This window comes from Schistocerca nitens, chromosome 2, assembly GCF_023898315.1.
Source record: "Schistocerca nitens isolate TAMUIC-IGC-003100 chromosome 2, iqSchNite1.1, whole genome shotgun sequence".
NCBI lineage: Eukaryota > Metazoa > Arthropoda > Insecta > Orthoptera > Acrididae > Schistocerca > Schistocerca nitens.
Genome location: NC_064615.1, coordinates 373,351,045 through 373,375,319, shown reverse-complemented (window position 1 = coordinate 373,375,319; position 24,275 = coordinate 373,351,045). Strand labels below are relative to the sequence as shown.

At 38.6% G+C, this 24,275-nt stretch overlaps 1 pseudogene; it reads right to left on the bottom strand.

The window, feature by feature from the left end:
- Positions 1 to 602: 602 nt before the first annotated feature.
- Positions 603 to 21,867, bottom strand: LOC126235031 (zinc finger MYM-type protein 1-like; annotated as a pseudogene).
- Between the last annotated feature and the right edge of the window lie 2,408 nt (positions 21,868 to 24,275).

Sequence of the window (24,275 nt, the reverse complement as noted above, 5' to 3'; positions counted from 1 at the left end):
TTTAACCACCATCTTACTTTTCCCAGTGACCACCACAATTTTCAACCAACTTACAGGCATTATAAGAACCTGACTACTTTTTGGGAGAGCATTCCCAAAATTCTGAGACCCTGCACACACTTCTGGACCAGTATCTATTAAACAAGGAACCTTTTCTTTAAACACTGTCACCTCAATTATAGGTTGTCCAATATATTCTTTTCTGACTACAGACTCGGGTTCATTTAGTAAATCCTGCACCACTTCATCCCTGTCAAAGCCTACCTCTTCTGTGGAAAGCACATTTACCTTAACTGGCCCCCTTTCACTTCATTATTAGTGGCGGCTTTCACTATCCGTTCCACCATAGACAAATCGAAACATCGTTAACTTCTCCCCCTCCATACTATTCTCTGTATCTCTGTATCTGCAACCCTATACAATGTGTTGTCAGAATTATTTAACTCATTTACTTCTTCTTCCTCTTCTGTCCCTTCATCCTCACTATCCAAAATCACTCGATTCAGTCTATTCACAACCTCCTCTTGTATCCCCCTAGCATTACCTCCACAGTTCACAGGTAGTCTCATGTCGGTTGCGCAGTGCTGCTTTACTCCCACCTCCTAATCTGACTCTTCACTTCCTCTACTTTGTTCCTTCTTAATATGGTTCTTACGCCCTTCATTTAAGCTCTCCCTTTCACAAAAACCTCCACTGTCACTGCCGAAGTCCATCGCCTCGTTTGACTCGTTGTCATATTTCTAACACATGTTGAGTTGCTCACATGTCCTTAGTCCCACATTCCAGTTCTTTTTTTCACATGTGTGTGACCACTTAACGAGTTCAGTTAAACACTGCTGCTTTCCGAACTCTATATTTTACTATTTATTTGATTTCCCGGTCGATGCACCAATTACAGCGGGGTGGGGTTGGTGTGTTTCATTGTGATTTAATTATTGATGTCCACCTACCTCAGTATAGCGTCCATTCACCACCCGTTGCTCTGCTTTTGTAGGTACTATGTAGATGATGAGAAAAGCAGCATTGAAGAAAACCACCATCCATACTTATGATTACAAAGTCCGCGTAACTCAAATACAAGATAAACCTGTAAATCTCTGTTAATAATGGGCAAAGTGGGTGCTTCCTCCCTTCATTGTTAGAGTCGTCAATTATCAAATATAATAGGATTCTTCTACTATGCGCTATACATCAGTACATATATTAAATATTATAGTTTGGTATATAGTACGAGTGTGGTTTCAAAAGTTCTCGGAATCACTACAAGAGGTCAGCGCTAGCGTGACGAGTTGTTCACGTGATAATCATTGGACTGTTGGCTGCAAACACGTGTCACGTCGGTGCTCTTGGAAGAGAGCTGTGGCAGCGATGTGGCTCTGTTGTTGTTCCTGTGTAGTGATTTGCGAAGATGGAAAAAATCGAGATTCGAGTAGTGATTAAGTACTTCGTACAGAAGGGTATAAAAGCAAAGGCCACTCATGCCAATTTCCAGAATACACAGGGAGACTCTGCTCGTTCATATTCAACTGTTGCCAAGTAGACAAATGAATTTAAATTTGGTCGGGAGAGCTCGGATGATGATCCGCTCAGTGGCTGGCCAACATGTGTCACTACTCCAGAATTCATTGTAAAAGTGCACAAAATGGTCATAGAGGATCGCCGATTGAAAGTGCGTGAAGTTGATCACAGCCAGACGTCATCGGAAAGGGTATATCACATTTTAACTCAAGAATTAGAAATGAAACAATTATCTGCAAGATGGGTGCGGCGACTCCTGACGCGTGCCCACACACATGTGCCGTCGCCATGGCAAAATTACACGAACTAAGTTCTAAATTGTTGCCACAAACGCCTTATTCACTGGCTCCATCAGACATCCATCTCTTCCCGAAAATGAAAATTTTTCTTGTTGGACGAAGACTCACTTCAAATGAAGAATTGATAGCCAGAGTTGACAACCATTTTGCAGGCCTGGAGGAAACTCATTTTTGAGATGGAATCAAGGCACTGGAACATCATTGGACCAAGTGCATTAATCTACAAGGAGACTACATTGAAAAATAAAAAAAGAGTCATTGATGTAAGTACTTTTTTTCTATTCCATTCTGAGAACTTTTCAAACCACTCTCGTATTATTCTTTATACATTAATACAAATTCTTCAGGAAACTGTTTGCTAAAGTGAGATACAAATACTTAAAAATCTTTTTTTAGCTTTAACAGCCGCAATCTGTGAAATCACAACTTCAGAAATATTGTTTTGTGTTGCCTCATGTTAGATAATTGACATGGCAAGAGTGTGTTGCACATTGTTGATCGTAAGTATTTTTTATTTAATTTTAATTTACTAAAGTTCCTCTTACATGAAGCAACTGATACACAAGCATCATAAATAACTTTAGAACGAGCATAAGGTTTGGAAGGGAATCTTTAAAATTGCATTCAACGATGAATTTCAAGGAGTCAAGACATGTCCAATCAGAAACTGTAATATTTTCCGGTTTTTAAAAGTTTTCTCAGACTTGGAATCTCATGGAGGAGTTCTCCTCCTGATACTTCATCATGAAATCAGTGAATTTTGAACCAGCTAATATCAACTACTCATTGTTTGTGAAAAGCAAAATAGAACTTTGAACATAGCTGCTAAGGTTCAGTGACCGTGTCAGAATTATATTATAACAAATAAGCCCTAGGTCACAGGGCTTATTTGTTCTAATATAAAAGCAAAGTATTTGGCTGCGCGAACTTGAACAATGAGATGACATCTTGAATGGACTCTGACCTGGTTTGGACTTCAACACAGAATCCGTCAAGACATTCCAACGTATCCTTTTAATGATCTGCTTCCAATATGAGTCCTACATTGGTGGAACAATTCACCAGTCCAGCCATTCGCTTTTTACGACGAATTCTTCTTTCTACTGGAATGTCATATTCCTCCAGTTTTTTCATAGTAAGACATATTGCCTCTTCTACAATATTTTGTTCAGTATAAAGACGAAGTGCCTCTGTTTTATAACGAACTGATCATGACTCAAGCCTTTACTCAAGCCTTTACATTGCAATGAAGCCTGAGTACCTTACTTCCCTCAGCACACCATTCCAAGAGGAAAGACAGCAAAGAAATTTTATACAGTAGGCATATCTTATGCTTTGTGGTGCACTTCTAGTATCCAAATTTTCTTGTTGATTACATAATTCATCTATTGTGCTCTTACTGTACCACTCCAATGCATTGTTAAAAGGCTTTTAGCAAATGCTTTGCTGTGTTTAATAACAACGTCTCAGTGGCTAGCGGAAACAGAACAAAATGTAAAAATTGTCTCTATCATTCCAAAACATGTTACACAAGGTATGTTTTGTGCAAAGGATTGTTGCCCACATAAATTAATTGAATGGTCAATACACCCAACAAAACAGCTTTATTGTGTTTTGCTATAATAATAGATTGAACTTCTCCATATACGCCACTCATAACAGCGGCGTTGTCATAACCTTGGGAACGACACATAATAACATATAAACCGTCATTTTGAAGCTTCTGGAAAATGTCGTCGCTTAGATCAGCGGATTTTTTTCCTTTCCTTTTGGAGGAAAAAAATCAGGGAATAATTTCTTTACTTCCACTTTCTTGTTATCATTTTTCACGAAACGAGTCATTTCTGACATCTGATCAATAAGTGAAATGTCATCTGTGCTGTCAAACATAATACCAAAACATTCAGATTATCTAATTTCGTTGACAACATTAGATTTTACATGGTTCACTAAAACATTCATAAATTTATTCTGTACTTCTGGTGAGACATATGACACATTTGAGATTTATCATATTCCAAATTGAAGATGTGTTCTTTCAAGAGTACATCATACTTTTACAATAGTTTCACTAGTTCTTGGAAACTGCCTTTATTTATAGAGCCGTGTCCTTCATCATGTCCACGAAATGCTAGGTTTTTGTTTAGCCAGAAACAAAGTTATATCCAATAACATCGATAAAAGATGCTCCAGTATACATTAATTGCAAGAGACAACGGCCTTGCCACAGTTGTAACACCAGTTCCCGTCAAGTCACCGAAGTTCAATACTGTCTGGTCTGCCGAGTGCTGTTGGCAAGTGGGGTGCACTCAGCCCTTGTGAGGCAAACTGAGGAGCTACTTGATTGAGAAGTAGCGGCTGCGGTCTCGAAACTGACTTACAGATGGGGAAGTGGTGTGCTGACCACATGCCCCTCCATATCCACATCCTGTAACGCCTGTGGGCTGAGGATGACATGGCGGCCGGTCGGGACCATTGGGCCTTCATGGCCTGTTTGGGCGGAGTTTAGTTTAGTTTTTGTTAATTGCAAGGCTATGGTATCTATTGTTATATGTAATTTTAGTTTCATTTCCAAAGTTTTCCACTTTTCAAAATTTTCCAAATGTTCATTTGTATTTTCATGGTCAGCCACTGTAGGATTCAGTTTCCACCACTTCTGAAATCCAGTCACAAATGTAGAGCTTGCATTACTACTACTGATGGCAACAAACAAATGGCAGCAGAAGCAGTAGAGGTTATTATTTGTTGGAAAGTAAACTGTCCAAACCATAGAATTTTTTTCACCGGTGGGCATCACCTTATAAAACAATTACTTTGTTTTTGATCCATGTCCAGATATGCTGCCAAATGGCCCTTCTCCATTTTGGAAATGTTCACTTCCTTTTTCGTGATTGAAATCTACATCCACATCTACATCTACATGCTTACTCTACAATTCACACTTAAGTGCCTGGCAGTGGGTTCATCGAACCATTTTCATACTACTTCTCTACCATTCCACTCTCGAATGGCGCATGGGAAAAAGGAACACCTAAATCTTTCCGTTCGAGCTCTAATTTCTCTTATTTTATTATGATGATCATTTCTCCCTTTGTAGGTGGGTGTCAACAAAATATTTTCGCATTCGGAAAAGAAAGTTGGTGATTGAAATTTCGTAAATAGATATCGCCGCAAAGAAATCCGCTTTTGTTTCAATGACTGCTTCCCAAACTCACGTATCATATCAGTGACGCTCTCACCCCTACTGCGCGATAACACGAAACGAGCTGCCCTTCTCTGCACTTTTTTGATGTCCTCTGTCAATCCTACCTGGTAAGTATCCCACACCGTGCAGCAATATTCCAGCAGAGGACAGACAAGTGTAATGGAGGCTGCCTCTTTAGTGGGTTTGTCGCATCTTCTAAATGTTCTGCCAACAAAGTGCAGTCTTTGTTTCACCTTCCCCACAATATTATCTACGTGGTCTTTCCAATTAAAGTTGCTCGTAATTGTAATTCCTAGGCATTTAGTCGAATTAACAGCCCTTAGATTTGTGGGATTTATCGTATACTCAAAATTTATCGGATTTCTTTTAGTACCCATGTGGGTGACCTCGCACTTTTCTTTGTTTAGTGCTAATTTCCACTTTTCACACCATGCAGATATTCTCTCTAGATCATTTTGTAACTGGAATTTATCATCTGCTGATTTTACTAGACGGTAAATTACAGAGTCATCTTCAAACAATCTAAGGGGGCTGCTCAGATTATCACCTAGATCATTTGTATAAATCAGGAACAGCAGAGGGCCTATGACACTACCCTGCAGAATTCCAGATACCACTGCTGTTCTACTTGATGATTTACCGTCTATCACTATGATCTGTGACCTCTCTGAGAGGAAATCACGAATCCAGTCACACAACTGAGACGATACCCCATATGCACGCAATTTGATTAATAGTCGCTTGTGAGGTATCAAAAACCCTCTGGAAATCCAGGAATATGGAATCTATCTCAGATCCCTTGTCGACAGCACTCATTACTCCATGGGAATAAATAGCTAGCTGTGTTGCACAAGAACGATATTTTCTGAATACGGGTTGGTTATGTATAAATAAGTCATTTTCTTCAATATGATTCATAATGTTCGAGTACAGTATATGCTCCAAAATCCTACTGCAAATTAAGGTCAGTGATATAGGTCTGTAATTCAATGGGTTACTCCTATTTCCTTTTTTGAACACTGGTGTGACCAGTGCTACCTTCCAATCTTCAGGAAGAGACCCTTTGTCAAGTGAGCGGTTGTAGATGATTGCTAAGAAAGGCGCTATAGTGTCTGCGTAATCTGAAAGGAGGCTGATTGGTATACCATCTGGACCAGAAGACTTGCCTTTCTTAAGTGATTTGAGTTGTTTCGCAACACCTAAAGTATCTGCTTGAGAGGTGGCATGAGCCCCCTCTCATATTTCTATCTTACGATTTTCCTCTCTAATTGCATGCAGTGAAAAATCGCTATTCCTTCACACTCGGACTTCCCACGCAGCATCTCTCGTCACCCGGGTGGTCCGGTGACAGGCGGGCTCTGCTGATCTTGAAAGGGTTAAGCCGACGGATGTGAGGGAGTCGAGTGAATGCTTTCCAGACGCCGACATTGTCAAATGACACACCCGCAGGGGCCTGAAGTAGCGGCTGGGCTAGAGGTTCCGTTACTTCGCAGAAACTTTGCGAAAACACTTTCTGGCGGGCTACCAGCGAGGCGTGGGAATGACTTGTGTACCCAGGCAGTTGTGGCGGGAAAATTCCCGCGCTTTCTGCAAAATAGTAACTGTGATTGGCTTGCTCAGGGCATAGCTCCGTGACGTAGCAAAATCAGCGCAGAAATTGGCGCCAAGAATCTCCATTGGTGGAATGGTAGTGCTCCGGCAATAGAGTGGAATTTTCCGCCGGTTTTCGAGTTACTGATTGGAACGTTTAACCACGGCCACTGTCGTGGGGGCAGGAATGTTCTGTGTTCGGCCTGTACGGGTGCTCTTGAGGAGTCGGCTCTCGCCTTTCGGTCGGAGTAGGTTACAAGACTGAGCTCTCGCTGCTCTGGACAGCCTGCCTTCTGTTGGCTGTCTAATATACTTTAATTGTAACTGTTTGACGAAGTTGCTGAAGTTTCGACTTCAACGTAACTTTCCGAGTACAGTTGGCAATTGAACATTCTGCGTACAAGCGGCCTATGTTATCTGTCTTGAGCAGTTTTGGCTAACGTTGACTGTATCGGAGTTACAGTGTGACTTCGCTTGTTAAAATCAATCACTGTACTATCAATGATTGTGTGGCGAGCCTTCTTCGTCTCCCTCAGAGGCGCATTTGTATTGCTAGGAAGTCTTTAGTCTGGAACAACCAAACCAGGATAATTTGTTTCGGGCTATACTCGCAACATTATCATCACCACGACGGGACGTCGAAGCAACACGCCATCGCGCCCGGTACGCCAGATCGTGTTCTGGCAGTTAAGAAGACAGTTTGGTAATGTATGTCCGCAGCACCGGCAGATAGGGAATTTCCTAGGTGATAATCAGAGCTCAGCAGAGCGCGCCTGTTCGTCTTTTTCTAACTTTGTTCTGTTTTGGGTAGCAGCAATTAATGTTGGGTTGTCTGTGTGTTTTCTCTTAAGATTTGAGTTGCAAGGAATTGGCTCCACATACCACTTCGTCATAAATGTCACAATCTAGTTTAGGGACAACTTCACCTTCACAGCATTTATTTGAGTATCCAATTTGAGCCAATTTGATATATTGTAAATGTTTCATGTGTTTTGTTTATTATTTTGAGTTTAGTCATAATAAATCATATTGTTGTTTTGGACAGAACTTTCATTCTGTTAATCGGTAGAGCAACCCTTTCATTTCTCACTACGTTACTGAAACTTTCCTTTATTTAATTAATGTCTATCAAACTAAATTATTGCAGGTGCCAAACTCTTTTCTACTCCACTTGCAGGGTCGATTACAGTCGGTTCGCGTTTCTTTTTAATCCATGTGCAGCAGGAAAAGTCGGAGTTAGAATAGGGGGGGGGGGGCTTAGAGCATCATTTATATATGAAGATTCTCGAAGAATTTAGTGTTAAATATACTACTAGCCCCAGAACCTCGCATAAAATGGCGACCCTTAGCCTCGGATCTTTCCTATGAATCACTGATAAGCTAACAGTATTCTTAGTAGGAACATTCAAATTCTTTTTCTCTATTTTTTTTAATAATTAATACCCACATTCTTTTTCTTGTAGTTCCGCGATTGGTTTTTAAGTAGCGGCGCATGATTACAGTTTTTGTTTTCAGTGTATATATTTTGTTTGTTCATTGTTTTTTTGTGTTTCGTTGATGTGTTGTCCGTACCACATTGCACTTTGTCGTATTTGTGTGCGGTTTCTGTACCACAGCAAATTGTGCTTGTAATTACAGCGTTGGAACAGCGTTGCTGCAATTTTATGTCTATGTGTAAAAAATACAGGGAGTAGATTATTTTTACTGTGTATTTTAGATAAATTTTGTTTCTCATGAATGATCACGAGAAGTAAGGCACGACTATTAGTGAGCGGAGCTGAAACAAAAGTGGATACTATAATGGATAAGGGGCACGTTACTGACGGGGATAGGTTCGGAGATGAGATGGGCACATTTTTAGCAGGACAGGACGAGAGGGTCATTGATGAGGAAGGTGATTTGGACGCGATCTTAGAGCAACGTCGCGACCGTGATTATGATAGTGAGGTAGAGGAGGCACACAGGTCGAGACGGCAGCAGAAGTTTATAATCAAACGAACGAGAGCAGACAGGGGCCAGCTCGGTCACGTCAGAGCTCTAGCACCCAGGTGTCCAGAGTTACATCGCCCATGTGTGACGAGGATCAAAAAGATGACATTAACCCAATACTGAGCTTCCTACGATCAATGAAAGAAGAAGCTGAAGAACAACGTAAGAAGGAGAATGAAAGAAGCTGACGAACAGCGTAAGAAGGACACTGAGGCAATAATTTCGCATATAGGGGAAATTCGTGGGGAATTACTAACAATAAAGAAAGAATGTGGAGAAGCAAAACAAATGTCAATGATAGCACAAAAAGTAGCAGGCCTAGCCAAAACGGCAGCAAAAGGGGCAATGAAAGTCACGGAAGCAACTTCTAAACTCGCAGGGCGCTTGCGACGTGCGACACAGGCCCACTCAAAATCCCTAGCGATCTTAAAAACTCAAGGTAATATTGCTGTTAAGAACATCACGAAACGAATGAAAGAAGTAGAGAGTCGAATAGCAAAACTAGAGCGAAACGGGCACACGAGCACTGCGCGTTCGGATTTCAATGATGGAGTACACAGAATTGTTTCTCCGAGGAAAAGCCCGCCGTGCTCTAGCCCAGTGACAGAGTGCGGAACAAACAGTGCACACGCCGAAACAGCGAGTAATAGCTCCAATAATTGTAGCCCACTTAGGAGAGTGAATTCGGAGTACCACTTCCACTGTGATACAGAGGTAGCACATCACAGTTGTCAGCAAGATAGATCAGGACACTCAGCAGACCTGCAAGTATCGGAAACGAGTGACAACACCAGTGCGAGGATCGGACAGGATTTTGATCAGAATCACTTCCTGTCGATACTAAAATTCCAGAAGTTCAAAGATAATGGACGGTCGATGCATCCGAAGAGCTGGGTGATGCAGTTTACAAGTTCATTACCGTCGTCATGGCCAACCCAGGCAAAATTACAATTCATGTGTGGACACATCGAAGGCCAAGCCGCGGAAAAGATGCGGGGTGTGGCAGCGACGTGTCGGACTTATCAGGAATTTGTTGGTGCATTCCTGCGGACCTACTGGTCAAAGGAAACGCAAGACAGGATTAAAGAGGAAATAATATTTTGTCCTGAACTGGAAGTGTCCGGGCATAGAAGCGCAACCAAATTTTTTGATGATTTACTCAAGAAAAATCAATTTTTAGATAGTCCATATAGCAACGGAGAAAACATTAAATTTTGCTTTTCCAAATTGCCAGTTAGGTATCAACAGACACTTATCAGGAAGTGTGGATCTGACATAGAAGCATTCAAGAGTCTATTGCGCGAACTCGAAGTAGTCTTTGATAACCAAGACGAAAAGGACAGGAAGAAGGCACAAAATAACAAATACCACGGGCCAGCAAGGGAAGACGACAACAGATCGCATAATCGCACTGGTCAGTTAGGAAACCAGGGGTACGGAAATCAAGGTTACGCTATTCAAGGTTATGGAAACCAGAGACACGGAAACCAGAACGTCAGGGAACAGGGTCAATCTAGACAAGGAATCTGGGACAGGAGTAATAACGAACGGCAAAGCGACCGTAATTGGAGAGAGCGAAACCAAGGACAACGGGAGAACCAGGAGATTGAAACTAGACCCGCAAATCCTAATGCACGTCAGAGGAGGGGTAGTCTGACAAGGGATTGGCGCTAGTCCATAGGACTCCACCACATCTCTCACACAAAGAAGTTCGTGGAATAATAGTAGTTTAAGTGGTGTACATTGTAGAATAGGCAAATATATGAATCTTTCTTCGGGGAACAATAATCGTTGCATTAATAGATTAAGATTGTTAAAGTATTAACATGCTGCGTTGTCTTGTAAAAGAATTTACGGCTGCTAGTCTTTTTTTTTGTTTATGTTCGCGACTTCCAATGTCGATGGAGTAGGAGGCACTACCATTCCATGAGCAATGTTTTTGTCCTTTCCTGTCTGGTGTCCATGTTGAGGGATAATGATGAGTGAGGAGATGTCGCACAAACGGGCCCATACAAGAGCGTGCTCCTAGAAGCGTTCTTGGATGTCGTGATACGCTCCATAGCGGCCACAACCAGTACGTGAGACGTTCATACCAATGCTTGCAGGCATGCGTCAGTGCACTGCAAGATTGTGGTATATTGCGTGATTTCGAGGCTGAATATGGGCAGTATAGTTTTGGCAGAGATGCGCCAGCATCGTTGTCTTGCAAGTCGGGGTGAAGCTGTGAGCATTTGACTCCAATGGTGCCCTAGACGGTAGAAATGCGGGCATAAAGCCTACCATGCCAATGTGCTGGTTGGGGACTTAGCGTGCTGCTCGTGGCCGTCACAGATGAATAACCAAGGAATTATACTTGGAGATTCGTGACATACTGTGTAGCTGGTGTGTGGTGGACGACGGAATCCTCAACGGGAACCAGTCCTGGCTTGGTCATATTACATTGTCTCTGGAAAGGAGCGCTTTGATCGCTAAAACTGCATCACATACAAAATTAAGTTCAACTATAAATTTATTGTCTTGTATAGCTATGGCTAACCCAATCTCTGGAGTTTCAGTGAGGTATAGTGAGAACTCGGAGGCCGTGTCGTACGGCGCGCACATCACTGTCGTCGTCAATAGCGGTGAGCAGCGAGACATCTCAGCGTAACAGGAATTATATAAGAGTATTGTATAACGTAAAAAAAAGGTACGATATACTAGGATAAGTTAAACCGTAGGATTTAACAATAGCTAGATTAATATTATTGGGGTTTTCTACCACAAGTAGGAATGTTTGGCGCGCACCTGTTGGGATGTTATTTTTCAGGTCATCAAATCACAGACCCGAGATGGAGGGACGACAGGCGAGCGAAAGTGGAATAGTTGCATGTTCTTTATAGCACAGTAAAACTTCGACCTGCATAACAACATAATTTAATCAAAAGACATAGAATGTAGGTCGTTGGCAAATGGTAGTTAATTCTTGAGCATGTCTACTGTCGATCTATATAATTAATAGTAATATTAGTGCGGGCCTGCACATTTAGTTGTTCATCCAATACATAGCATCAGTTGTCACACACCATATACAATAGTGAGTTTGGTCTCTACACAAATATCAAGATAAATTATTTCCATGTCTAAATTAGGTACACCAAGATTTTGTTATAATGATAGCCATAGATTAATAACTATAAAAGTAAAAGAAGAGTGTCTGAAATGACAGACCATCAATGTGTCGTTATGTAAATTTATTATAACATAGAAAGTCATGGGAAAATGTTAGGCATAATATTTTTGTCAGAATTGTGCAGATGACGGGTATCGTGGCAATGCAGAGGCCAGCCGGCTACCTGCAAGAAGGGGAGCGTCAGCACGCCACCTAACGAGAAGGGCACGGGAGCGTCCGGTCCTGCAAGATGACAGTCACGGGGCCATATACCTGAGGGATTAGGCAGGAACCTCGCCGGGCCACAAGCGAAAGTGAGGCTGGCCGTTGACACTGACACGCGACCCACACCCGACAGCCTGCTAGCTCTCTGGACGCGGCAGCCGTTTGGAGGGATTCCTTGCGGCAGACCACATTGTCGTGAGTACACAAAGAAGGTCACATATCGTGTCAGAACCTGCGCCTCATGTGCCTCAGGACAGAAAGGGACGCTATATAATCACCTATCTGAGTGTTTACAACTCACTAGAATTGGCCAATCTGCGTACACAAATCAGTATCGTGCCACAAACTCTAACAAATGAACTGTCTCATTTTTAACTTCTCCTCTCACTTAGAGAGCAGTTATAGCAATTGTCGCTCCTAGTTCGATCCTGTCTGGATCACCTCATCGAACTGCAATATTGAGAAACGTAAAGTACTGTCCAGGGAGAAAAGAGACCTGGACTAGTGATGCATCCCAACTAGTAGACCTCAGAGACATTTAATCGACATGAGTAGAGCCTATGTCTTCATACCGTACTGCCGTGATCATATGCGTGGGTCTTGCTGCAATCTCAACAGCGTACTGCAGATGCTCCAGCACACCCTATTGCTGTTGCAACAATGTAGCAACAACACCCGACGTTTAGCCCTATGTGATGTCAGTACTGTGGCCCCATCCCAAAAGCCCCCCTCCGATGCTCAAGACATGGAACCACGTGCATCAATGGATATGACTCAACATACCAACCCCCTGAGAGAAACTAACGAATTTGTGAAGTGCTTCGAATATTTATAACAATGTGATTTAGTGCCTCATTCTCAGCACAGTCGTGAACATTCTGCAATGTGGAAGCACAACTTGACGCCCCGTAAACCTTGTTTTTTTTTTTTTTTTAATTTCTTTCTCTAATGTTGTTTTTGTAATGTATGTCATACCTTGTATGTGTTTGTGTTTTACACTGTAATTCTTATGTAAATGATAGAGTAGGGCGCACAAATTACAAATTACTGTATTGTTCTCCACACCAGGTTTTTTTTTGTATTTTGTATTTATTGTTGTGTGTATGCAAACAGTGTGCCTGAAGTCCCCATAAACTGAAGCAGAAACCACCACTGTCATTGTGAATGGACCATCAGTACAGGGAACATTTTGTAAGGGTTATTCTTGCTGCAGGGAGACAGAATGAATCGGAGGTTGTAATTAGATTCTGAAAGCTCTCAAAAAGAGATTGTTAACTTAAATAGTATCATGTGTGAGTGAGTTCAGGTTAGTTTAATGATTCAAATTGTTGTAACATCTTGGGCATTTAATTTTGGAGCACTCCAACTCTGATTGTAAAGAATAAACTGCTCCATATTTGGCTCACATGCCCGGGCCATATTTAGAGCGTGAATGTCTGTGTGAATCGGCGTTTGGAAGGGGCTCCCTGGGTATGGATATGTGATGTGAGTGTTAGTGTTCCATATTAAGAAGGTGAAGTTGGCTACATCATAAATAATCCTCCCTCTATGAGCTGCATTTTTGAGTTGCAGTGATTTTCTTTATAGAGTGCAGCATGTGGAGTCAGTTTGCGAGATTGTTCTTGGGCGATTGACTCACTACCTTGCTCCTAAGTGAGCCAACCTCTCACCAATTACAATCTAAAATGGCGTAGGGGCTATGAGAGGTGGCTTGAGCCCCCTCTCATATTTCTATCTTACGATTTTCCTCTCTAATTGCATGTGGTGAAAAGTCGCTATTCCTTCACATGCGGACTTCCCACGCAGCGTCTCTCGTCACCCAGGTGGTCCAGTGACAGGCGGGCTCTGCTGATCTTGAAAGGGTTAAGCCGACGGGTGTGAGGAAGTCGAGTGAATGCTTTCCAGACGCCGACATTGTCAAAAGACACGCCCGCAAGGGCCTGAAGTAGCGGCTGGGCTAGAGGTTCCGTTACTTCGCAGAAACTTTGCGAAAACACTTTCTGGCGGGCTACCAGTGAGGCGTGGGAATGACTTGTGTACCCAGGCAGTTGTGGCGGGAAAATTCCCGCGCTTTCTGCAAAATAGTAACTGTGATTGGCTTGCTCAGGGCATAGCTCCGTGACGTAGCAAAATCAGCGCAGAAATTGGCGCCAAGAATCTCCATTGGTGGAATGGTAGTGCTCCGGCAATAGAGTGGAATTTTCCGCCGGTTTTCGAGTTGCTGATTGGAACGTTTAACCACGGCCACTGTCGTGGGGGCAGGAATGTTCTGTGTTTGGCCTTTACGGGTGCTCTTGCGGAGTCGGCTCTCGCCTTTCAGTCGGAGTAGGTTACAAGACTGAGCTCTCGCTGCTCTGGACAGCCTGCCTTCCGTTGGCTGTCTAATATACTTTTATTTAATTGTAACTGTTTGACGAAGTTGCTGAAGTTTCGACTGCAACGTAACTTTCCGAGTACAGTTGGTAACTGAGCGTTCTGCATACAAGCGGCCTATATTGTCTGTCTTGAGCAGTTTTGGCTAAAGTTGACTGTATCGGAGTTACAGTGTGACTTCGCTTGTTAAAATCAATCACTGTACCATCAATGATTTTGTGGCAAGCCTTCTTCGTCTCCCTCAGAGGCGCATTTGTATTGTTAGGAAGTCTTTAGTCTGGAACAACCAAACCAGGATAATTTGTTTCGGGCTATACTCGCAACATTATCATCACCACGACGGGACGTCGAAGCAACCAGCCATCGCGCCCGGTATGCCAGATTGTGTTCTGGCAGTTAAGAAGACAGTTTGGTAATGTATGTCCGCAGCACCGGCAGATAGGGATTTTCCTAGGTGATAATCAGAGCTCTGCAGAGCGCGCCTGTTCGTCTTTTTCTAACTTTGTTCTGTTTTGGGTAGCAGCAATTAATGTTGGGTTGTCTGTGTGTTTTCTCTTATGATTTGAGTTGCAAGGAATTGGCTCCACATACCACTTCGTCATAAATGTCACAATCTAGTTTAGGGACAACTTCACCTTCACAGCATTTATTTGAGTATCCAATTTGAGCCAATTTGATGTATTGTAAATGTTTCATGTGTTTTGTTTATTATTTTGAGTTTAGTCATAATAAATCATATTGTTATTTTGGACAGAGCTTTCATTCTGTTAATCGGTAGAGCAACCTTTTCATTTCTCACTACGTTACTGAAACTTTCCTTTATTTAATTAATGTCTATCAAACTAAATTATTGCAGGTGCCAAACTCTTTTCTACTCCACTTGCAGGGTCGATTACAGTCGGTTCGCGTTTCCTTTTAATCCATGTGCAACAGGAAAAGTCGGAGTTAGAATAGGGGGGGCTTAGAGCATCATTTATATATGAAGATTCTCGAAGAATTTAGTGTTAAATACACTGCTAGCCCCGGCACCTCACATACTTTTATGTCACTCATGCTAACAGCTGTTCTGGTTTCGAGTTATGGAATATTTACTTTGTCTTCTTTCGTGAAGGAATTACGGAAAACTGTATTTAGTAACTCCGCTTTAGTGGCACCATCATCGGTAATATTTCCATCGCTATTGCGCAGTGATGGTATTGACTGTTTCTTGCCACTGGTGTACTTCACATACGACCAGAATCTTTTTTGGGTTTTCTAGCATATTTTGAGACAATACTTCATTGTGGAAGCTATTAAAAGCATCTTGCATTGACGTCCGCACTAAATTTTGAGTTTCCGTGAAACTTCGTCAGTCTTGGGGACTTTGCTTTCTTCTGAATTTGGCATGCTTTTTCGTTGCTTCTGCAACAGTGTTCTGATGTGTTTTGTGCACCATGTTGGATCAGTTCCGTCTCTTATAAACTTATGCGGTATGAATATATTTATTGCTGTCGATTCTGTATCTTTGAATTTGAGCCATATAGCCACATCTGGTCTACACTTACATAAGTAGCTTGGAAGGAATGTTGACTCTCTCTTAGGAAGGCATCAAGCGAATATTTATCTGCTGTTTTAAACAGATATATTTTGTCTTTATTTTTAGTGGTTTTGGTTGAAATGGTTTTGAGCCTCGCTACAATGACCTTGTGTTCACTAATCCCTGTATCCGTCATGACGCTCTCTATTAGATCAGGATTATTTGTGGCTAAGAGGTCAAGTGTGTTTCCGCAACCATTTACAAAAATGGTTCAAATGGCTCTGAGCACTATGGGACTTAACTTCCAAGGTCATCAGTCCCCTAGAACTTAGAACTACTTAAACCTAACTAACCCTAGCACATCACACACATCTACCCCCGAGGCAGGATTCGAACCTGCGACTGTAGCGGTCGCGCGATTGCAGACTGTAGCGCCTAGAACCATTTACAATTCGTGTGGGCTCATGAACAAACTGTTCAAAGTAATTCTCAGAGAAAGCATTTAGTACAATTTTGGAAGATGTTTTCTGTCTACCACCCGTTTTGAACATGTATTTTTGCCAAAAAATCGGAGGTACATTGAAGTCTCCACCAATTATAACTGTATGAGTGGGGTACTTATTTGTAATGAGATTCAAGTTTTCTTTGAAGCGTTGAGCGATTATATCATCAGAGTCGATGGGTCGGTAGAAGGAGCCAATTATTATTTTGGTATGGCTGTTGAGTGTATCCTCTACCCATAGTAATTCGCAGGAACTATCTATTTCATCTTCACTACAAGATAAACTACTATCAACAGAGGCAAACACACCACCACCTACTTTATTTAATCTATGCTTTCTGATCACGGTTTGTGCCTCTGTAAAATTTAGGCAGAATTTATCTCTGGCTTTAGCCAGCTTTCTGTTCGTACAACGATTTCAACTTCAGTGCTTTCTATCAGCGCGTGAAGCTCTGGTACTTTTACAACACAGATTTGACAATTTACAACTACAGTACCGACTGTTGCTTGGTCGATTCTCTTTGTTCCTTTGCCCTGCACCCTTTGAGACTAGAGCCTTTTTTGATCTTTCCAAAGACTGTCTAAACTAAAAAACCACCCACTCGACGCCACACGGCCCCTGCTACCTGTGTAGCCGCCTCCCATGTGTAGTGGACACCTGACCTATTTAGCGGAACCTGAAACCCCACCCCCCCATGGCGCAAGTCGAGGACTCTGCAGCCTCCACGGTCGCAGAACCGTCTGAGCCTCTGATTCAGACCCTCCACTCAGCTCTGTACCAAAGGTCCGCAGTCGATACTGCAGATGGTGAACTTTGCCTTCATCTCGCTAGCAAGACTGGCAGTCTTCACCAACTCAGATAGCCGCCGCAAACCAGAGGGAATCTCTTCCGATCCATAGCGACACACAACATTAGTGCTGACATAGGCCTCCACCTGCTGTTGGCTGCACCCTGTACCCTTCATGGCATCTGGAAGGACCGTTTCCACATCTTGGATGACTCCCCCCCCCTCACAGTATGCACACAGAGAGCACATTGGCTTTCTTCCTGTTAGCTGCCAAATCCCTAAGGGGCTCCATCACCTGCCTAACATTGGAGCTCCCAATGACAAGCAATCCCACCCTCTGCACTTGTCTGGACCTCTCAGGAAGACCGGCCACTGCCGCAACAGGTGAGACCGCCCTTGTTGACTCAGAAGTACTTTCTGCAGTGGGCAGCACCTGGAACCTATTACGGAGGCGTATTGGTACAGCCTTGTAGCCAGCACCAACTTTCGCCTTCTGCCCGGGGATTTACAGGCGCCACGGTTCGCCAATCACCGTCAGGCAAGTGTCGACCAGCAGGAACATCCGAATCCGTGGGCGCAGTGACATCAGAGATCCCAGGCGGTGCTACTTTAATTTTTTCAGGATTGGTGATGCAGATGGAGTGAACAGACACAATGAGGATGAGCAGTCTGAAACAGGCTTATTTAAAGCTAGATATCACGTGATTGTAGCAGGTTAGCCGCTCATCTGCTCTCTTTTTAACATAACTGTCAGTGGTCCAGTTCAAACTTTGGTGTCTCAAGTACTGAGAGTTTTCCCTGCCTCTGATTTTGTTGTCAGTTCTAGCACACCTCGGAGTGGTGAGACTTGGATGTTGCATATTATTTCTCCGTATTGTAGAGTTTCAGTACGATGTGCTAGGTGCTGTAGATCTGCAGTGTTTGCGTTCCTTGCTATAGCTCTGCTTCCTATGTAACAACAAGGTAAAGGTGTTGCCATGCTTTTGCAATACTGGCACTCTTTCTGTGCTCTAGATTATGATTGTGACACTTGGTCTGAGTTGGACATAATTCATTAATGAACCCAAAACAAGTGTTGCTGTGGTCCTTCAACAGGAAATTCGCCCTAAGTTTGGGGTTACTGTAATCCTAGAATAACTTCATACACATAGGCCATATTTGCAAAAGGTTTACATTTGGTAATTATTGTGTAACAACTCATGAGAATGGGTTTACTGTTCATTACCACTCCATCCCTTAAAATCTAGTTTTAGATTACTACTCGCAGGAGAGCTTCTGTAAAGTTTGTAAGGTAGGAGACGAGGTACTGGCAGAAGTAAAGCTGTGAGAATGGGGTGTCAGTCGTGCTTGGGTACTTCAGTTGATAGAGCACTTGCCTGTGACAGGCAAAGGTCCTGAGTTCGAGTCTCGATCCAGTACACAGTTTTAATCTACCAGGAAGTTTCAATTTCTGGTTCTTGTTATATCCATTTATCAAAAGAAATTAAAGATAAAAAAGCAGTAATTAACAACAAAATAGAGAAAAAAATTTATTTATTCAATAAAATTGGCATCATATCTAGGAGATCATGATTTGCAGAGCGTTATAAACATGAAAAATATATTAGAATTAGGTAAAATCTTGGAAAAGAAAAATCAATTTGCTTGTTCAATTAACAGATGTTTGAAAGTTTTGAAAAATCAAATATTTCCATTAATGTTTTGCACTTATGATGAAATTTTATTGTATATCCTATTTATCACACAAAAGTATAAACAAGAAAATACATTAATCTTCTTTTAATTTCAGACAAAAATAATCCGCATTATTATTGGCTAAAAGATTTTTGAAAATTAGTTCATAATCAACTAAAAATGGTTATGAAATGTATACTTGTGACAGACATTTAAATTAATTTTATTCACAAAAAAATTAAACAATAATGAAAGTAAGTGTAAAGAGCATGAAAAAGAAAAATAGTTACAATCATAAAAGGTGAAGAAATTGAGTTTGAAAATCATAACCACTCATTATGAGTACCTTTTTCAATTTTTAGAATCTCCTTTAAACCATGGTAGTACTTGTGCAACCAATTCCTGAAAATCATATATTCATAAATATCAAAAACATTTACCAGATTCTTTCAGTATTTATATAAAATAATCTTATGGTGATTATAAACACCTACAGAGTATACTGGTATCGACCGACAGAGCACAAAAATTTGTAGAAATGTTAAAATATTAGACAACTATATGATCGAGAATGAGATTTTCACTCTGCTGCATAGCGTGCACTAATATGACACTTCCTGGGAGGTTAAAACTGTGTGCCAGACTGAGACTCGAACTTGGCACCTGAGTTCGAGTCTCGGTCCGGCACACAGTTTTAATCTGCCAGGAACTTAAATATATGAGCGAAACGTATAAATAATAATGACCAAAGAAGATAATTAAATTTTAAAAATTCAAAGTATTGTTTTAATTGTAGAAATGAGAATATTAAAGCAGGAAAAATGTAAGAGATAATTGGCATTTAATGGGAAAATTAATAGAAGATGTACACAAAGTTGTAATCTCAATTAAAACATCTTTCTTTTACTTCTGTTATCATTCATGATTTAACAAATTACGATTTTGATTTGTTTATCCAGAAATTGGCAATATAAAATCAAAATGCTAACACTATTCCAAACAATGAACAGAAATATATTTAATTCACTATGAAGGTTACAGATGGATTAACATTTTTGGATGCATTTAAATTTATGACTCGAGTTTTGATAAATTGTCTTCTAATCTTACAAAGAACAACTGAGAGAAACAGTAAAATATTTTTATGCTGAATAATTATATTTAATGAATAAACAAGGATTTTATCCATATGAATATATGTATCCTGAAGACAAATTAAAAGAAACAAAAATACCTAACAAAAATATGTTTTTTGAAAATTTAATATGTGTGATGTGAAAGCTAAACATTATTAATGTGAAAAATTGGTTTGGAAGAAATTTAATATTTAAAGTTGAAGAGACTATGTAAAAGCATATAATAAACTGAGATGTTTCATACTAGCTGAAATGTTTGAAAATTTTAGAGGACATGTATTACATCTTATAAATTCGATTCTAGAGGACATTTTAGAGGACATGTATTACATCTTATAAATTCGATTATACTCTACTGCACCTGGATTATCTTGGATGTTCTATGTTAAAAAGGACAATAATCAAATTACCTTTATTAAACGATTATGACATAATTACATTTCTTGAAAACAATTCGAGGAGGAATAGCACAAAGTATTAAAAGATACGCTAAATCAAATAATAAATATAAGAAAAATTTTGATCTAGAAAAACAATTGGGTATGCTACATATTTAGATGCAATTAATTTATATGAATGAACCATGTCTCAATTTTTACCATCTAAGAATTTCGGGTGGTAACATCCAATACATTTTAATTTTGAAAAAATGATTATAAATATGGATATATTTTAGAATCCAATTTAGAGTATCAAAAAAACAATTCATGATTTACACAAGTACTTACCCATAGCACCATGAGCAGGAATTAAATTAACAACATTAAATAATAGAGAAAAATATGTTTTACATTATAGAAAACTTGGACAATGTTTAAATCTTGGATTCAAATTAATGAAAGTCATAGAATCTTGTAACTTGATCAATGGGACTGGTTGAAAAATTTTATTGGTTTTAACTCATATATGAGAAAAAAATGCAGCCATCGAATTTGAAAAAGAATTTTGTAAACTAATATAAAACTGTATTTATGGTAAAAGATGGAAAATATTAGAAATGGACAATATATTAAAATAGTAATAAATCAAAACAATACGTATATAATATTTCAAAACCAAATTATGAACATACTACAGTATTCTTAGAAAAAACTAGTTGTAGTTCATATGAAAAGAATAATAAATTCAATAAATCAACTGACACTGGTATGAGTGGTCCAGATATTTCGAAAATATGTTTCCATGATAATGTCATGAAACGAATATATGGTGAAAATAATGATTTTAGTTCTTCGGACAGAGATTCTTTTATTTATGACATAACAACTGAAGATTTGATAAAGATGTGAAATACAATGATAAAAGAATTTAACACAACCGATTATTCAAAAATGAGCATTTATAAAATTTCTCGAATAAACAAGAATGTTACAGGAACTATGGAACACGAAAATGAAGGAAAAATTATGTTTGAGCCTTTTAGTTTATAAAGTAGAAAATGGAGACTATAAAAAATGTAGAGGAGAGAAGAAACCTCTTGTACAAAGGAAAATTGCTTTTGATGATTATGTAAATTATTAAGTGAAAACATAAAACAACATAGGAAAATGAAGTTAATCGCATGATTTAAGTACAAAGTTCATAATATGATAAACATATTATATTACAAGATGGAATAAGTATTAACCATACAGTCATTATAAAATAAAAATTAAATGTATATACATATGTTAATTTAAAAAATAAAATTGATTTAGATAATTTTGTAATATTATATCATGACAGGCAATTTTTGATGTCTTTTCCATATATTTGACAAACTAAAATTCCCCAAAAACATTTAACCTTTTGATAACAATTTTCTTTCTTTCTTTTTTTTGATAATCAAACGCTGGTTTCGCTTCTTTTGGTATATTAGTTTTAGAAATACATTTACTAAATTTTTTATCTTCTTTTTTCCTCATTTCACAAGTAAATATTTTGTTATTCCAGTTATTTGTCAATTCTTTTGTATGTTCAGATTAATTTTGTCTCTATGCTCTTTGTTCCTTCTGTATACAATATATCCACCCATTTCTTGAAGGTGTAGTTTTATTTGTTATTTTTGTTTCTTTAATAATTTCTTTTTCTTGCTAGCACAACCACAACATCATTACATTTTCACTTTCCATTGACAAAGAAAAAAATGATTAGAAATTAAAACATAGTAAATTTAATAATATCTTGATATATAAATGGACTCATTTTTTGAAATTAAAAATAACTAACTTATATATAACAACAAACAAGTTGCAATAGTTTCTGATGAAAAAATAATTTTTGATTTATGCCAAACATTTAATGATATTTTTGATGTAACGATACATGAGATTTTGTAAACTTTATGATAAAGAAAAACATTGTTAAACATATTAGTATATCAGTTATGGTAAGACTTTGATATCAATAAATATTCTTTCTCATACAAAATTTATTAACGATCTTGGTTTATGTTATTGAATTATGAGTTTCAAAGTTTTACTACCAGTTCGAAAGCATCATGAATATACAATTACTTGATTTTAAAATATGTATTGAGGTGAAATTACACACTTAGAAAATCTGAATAAAATGTAAGATGATGGAATTAAAATCAAAAATGGTCATACAGACTATTTATTGATACAATCGTTCTGGCTTATAAATAATAACACACAAAAATAATATAATCAATGAAATGACTCCCCATGTATTTACTGAAGTAGCTGATGAAAATTTAACACTTGTTTTTGTTATTTTAAAAATAAATTGTTATAATTTTGATTATTATTATGTTTTTCATGTTGTTGTTGTTGTTGTTGTTATGGTCTTCAGTCCGGAGACTGGTTTGATGCAGCTCTCCATGCTACTCTATCCTGTGCAAGCGTCTTCATCTCCCAGTACCTACTGCAACCTACATCCTTCTGAATCTGCTAAGTGTATTCATCTCTTGGTCTCCCTCTAACATACACAATTTAAAAATGTTCAAAATCAGATAAATGGTTTCAGAAATTGACATACAGATTGTGAAGAATTTTTAAGAGTTAATTATGTACCTCATTCAGTAAATTTATTCCAGAGAAGGATAGATATTGTTTGTTACCGAAATTATTGCAACATTAGGGATATTTAATCACGAGAATAATTGTATGCTGATGTATTTAACCTACAGAACGTTTCTTAGAATATAAAACTGAATTTACAAGCACTTTTTTCATAATTTAATTTCAAGTAACATTTATAATAATTATGATATACATCATACAAACAATAACTATTGAAACCAGTTGCATAAATTAATTCAGTTTTGAAATTCTCAAATAATTCCGAAATAAGGTCGTTCTTATTAACTTGTATTTTATATCAAAATATACTATAATACTTTAAAAAAGCAATAATCATAATGTATATTATATTCACTATGAAACATGTTTAAATTTTCGATAATTCACTTCATTTATGTATAGTATATTTTGTAGGATAATTTTATTTTGTGGTAGCTAGAGCAGCTTTATAAAATGACTGTCTTTATCGATCCAATTATTATGTGTGTTATCAAATCTTAACCATAAACTCTATTATCTTTCCTTTTCAAAAGTTTTTCAAGAGGAAAAATTCGTTTTCAGTAGTTCTTGTTCCTAAAAATTTCCTTTTATTTCATCATGTAAATGTTTTTATTTATGTGTGATTAGATTAGAAAGTGTAACATCTTCAATTTCAAAAATTTCTGTTGACAGATTTGCTATATATCCTTTTTCGAAAATTCTTTTAATTTACTTATTCTTACTTTCGCACCAAATATATATTTGGCATTAGTATCTAACAAAATTTTATGTAGAAATTTTCAAATAGCTTGTTTTCATTTTCTTTATTTACATCTTTTGGTTTCAATGTTATTGTTGAATGTTATGTGTTATTATATTCATCAACAAGATTTTTAACTGTTTAACCCATTTATATCTCCTTGTAAATAAAATTTAAATACATCATTTCCTTAAGTGTTCTATTAAATTTATTAACAAGCGATGCTTTTAATTCAGAATATGTTGTATAATGATTAATATTATATTTTTCATTATTTCTTAAAAATCCTCACTATAAAATTCCTTGCCATTATCTGTTTCTAAATTTTTTGGTAATCGCTTTCTAATTTCTTTTTCAAAGGAATCGAGTGTATTGTTAAACTGTTTTATTTTTAAATTGTGTAGCCTTGTTTTAAAAGACATCTATAACAGTTAATAAATTGTTATCTCGTTTATTTATATCTGATATTCCTTTTAAATTTGTGGGATCCGTTTTGAATAAAGCAGCTCACCATAAATCTTCTATTCCAAAAAAATTACATATTGTCTTA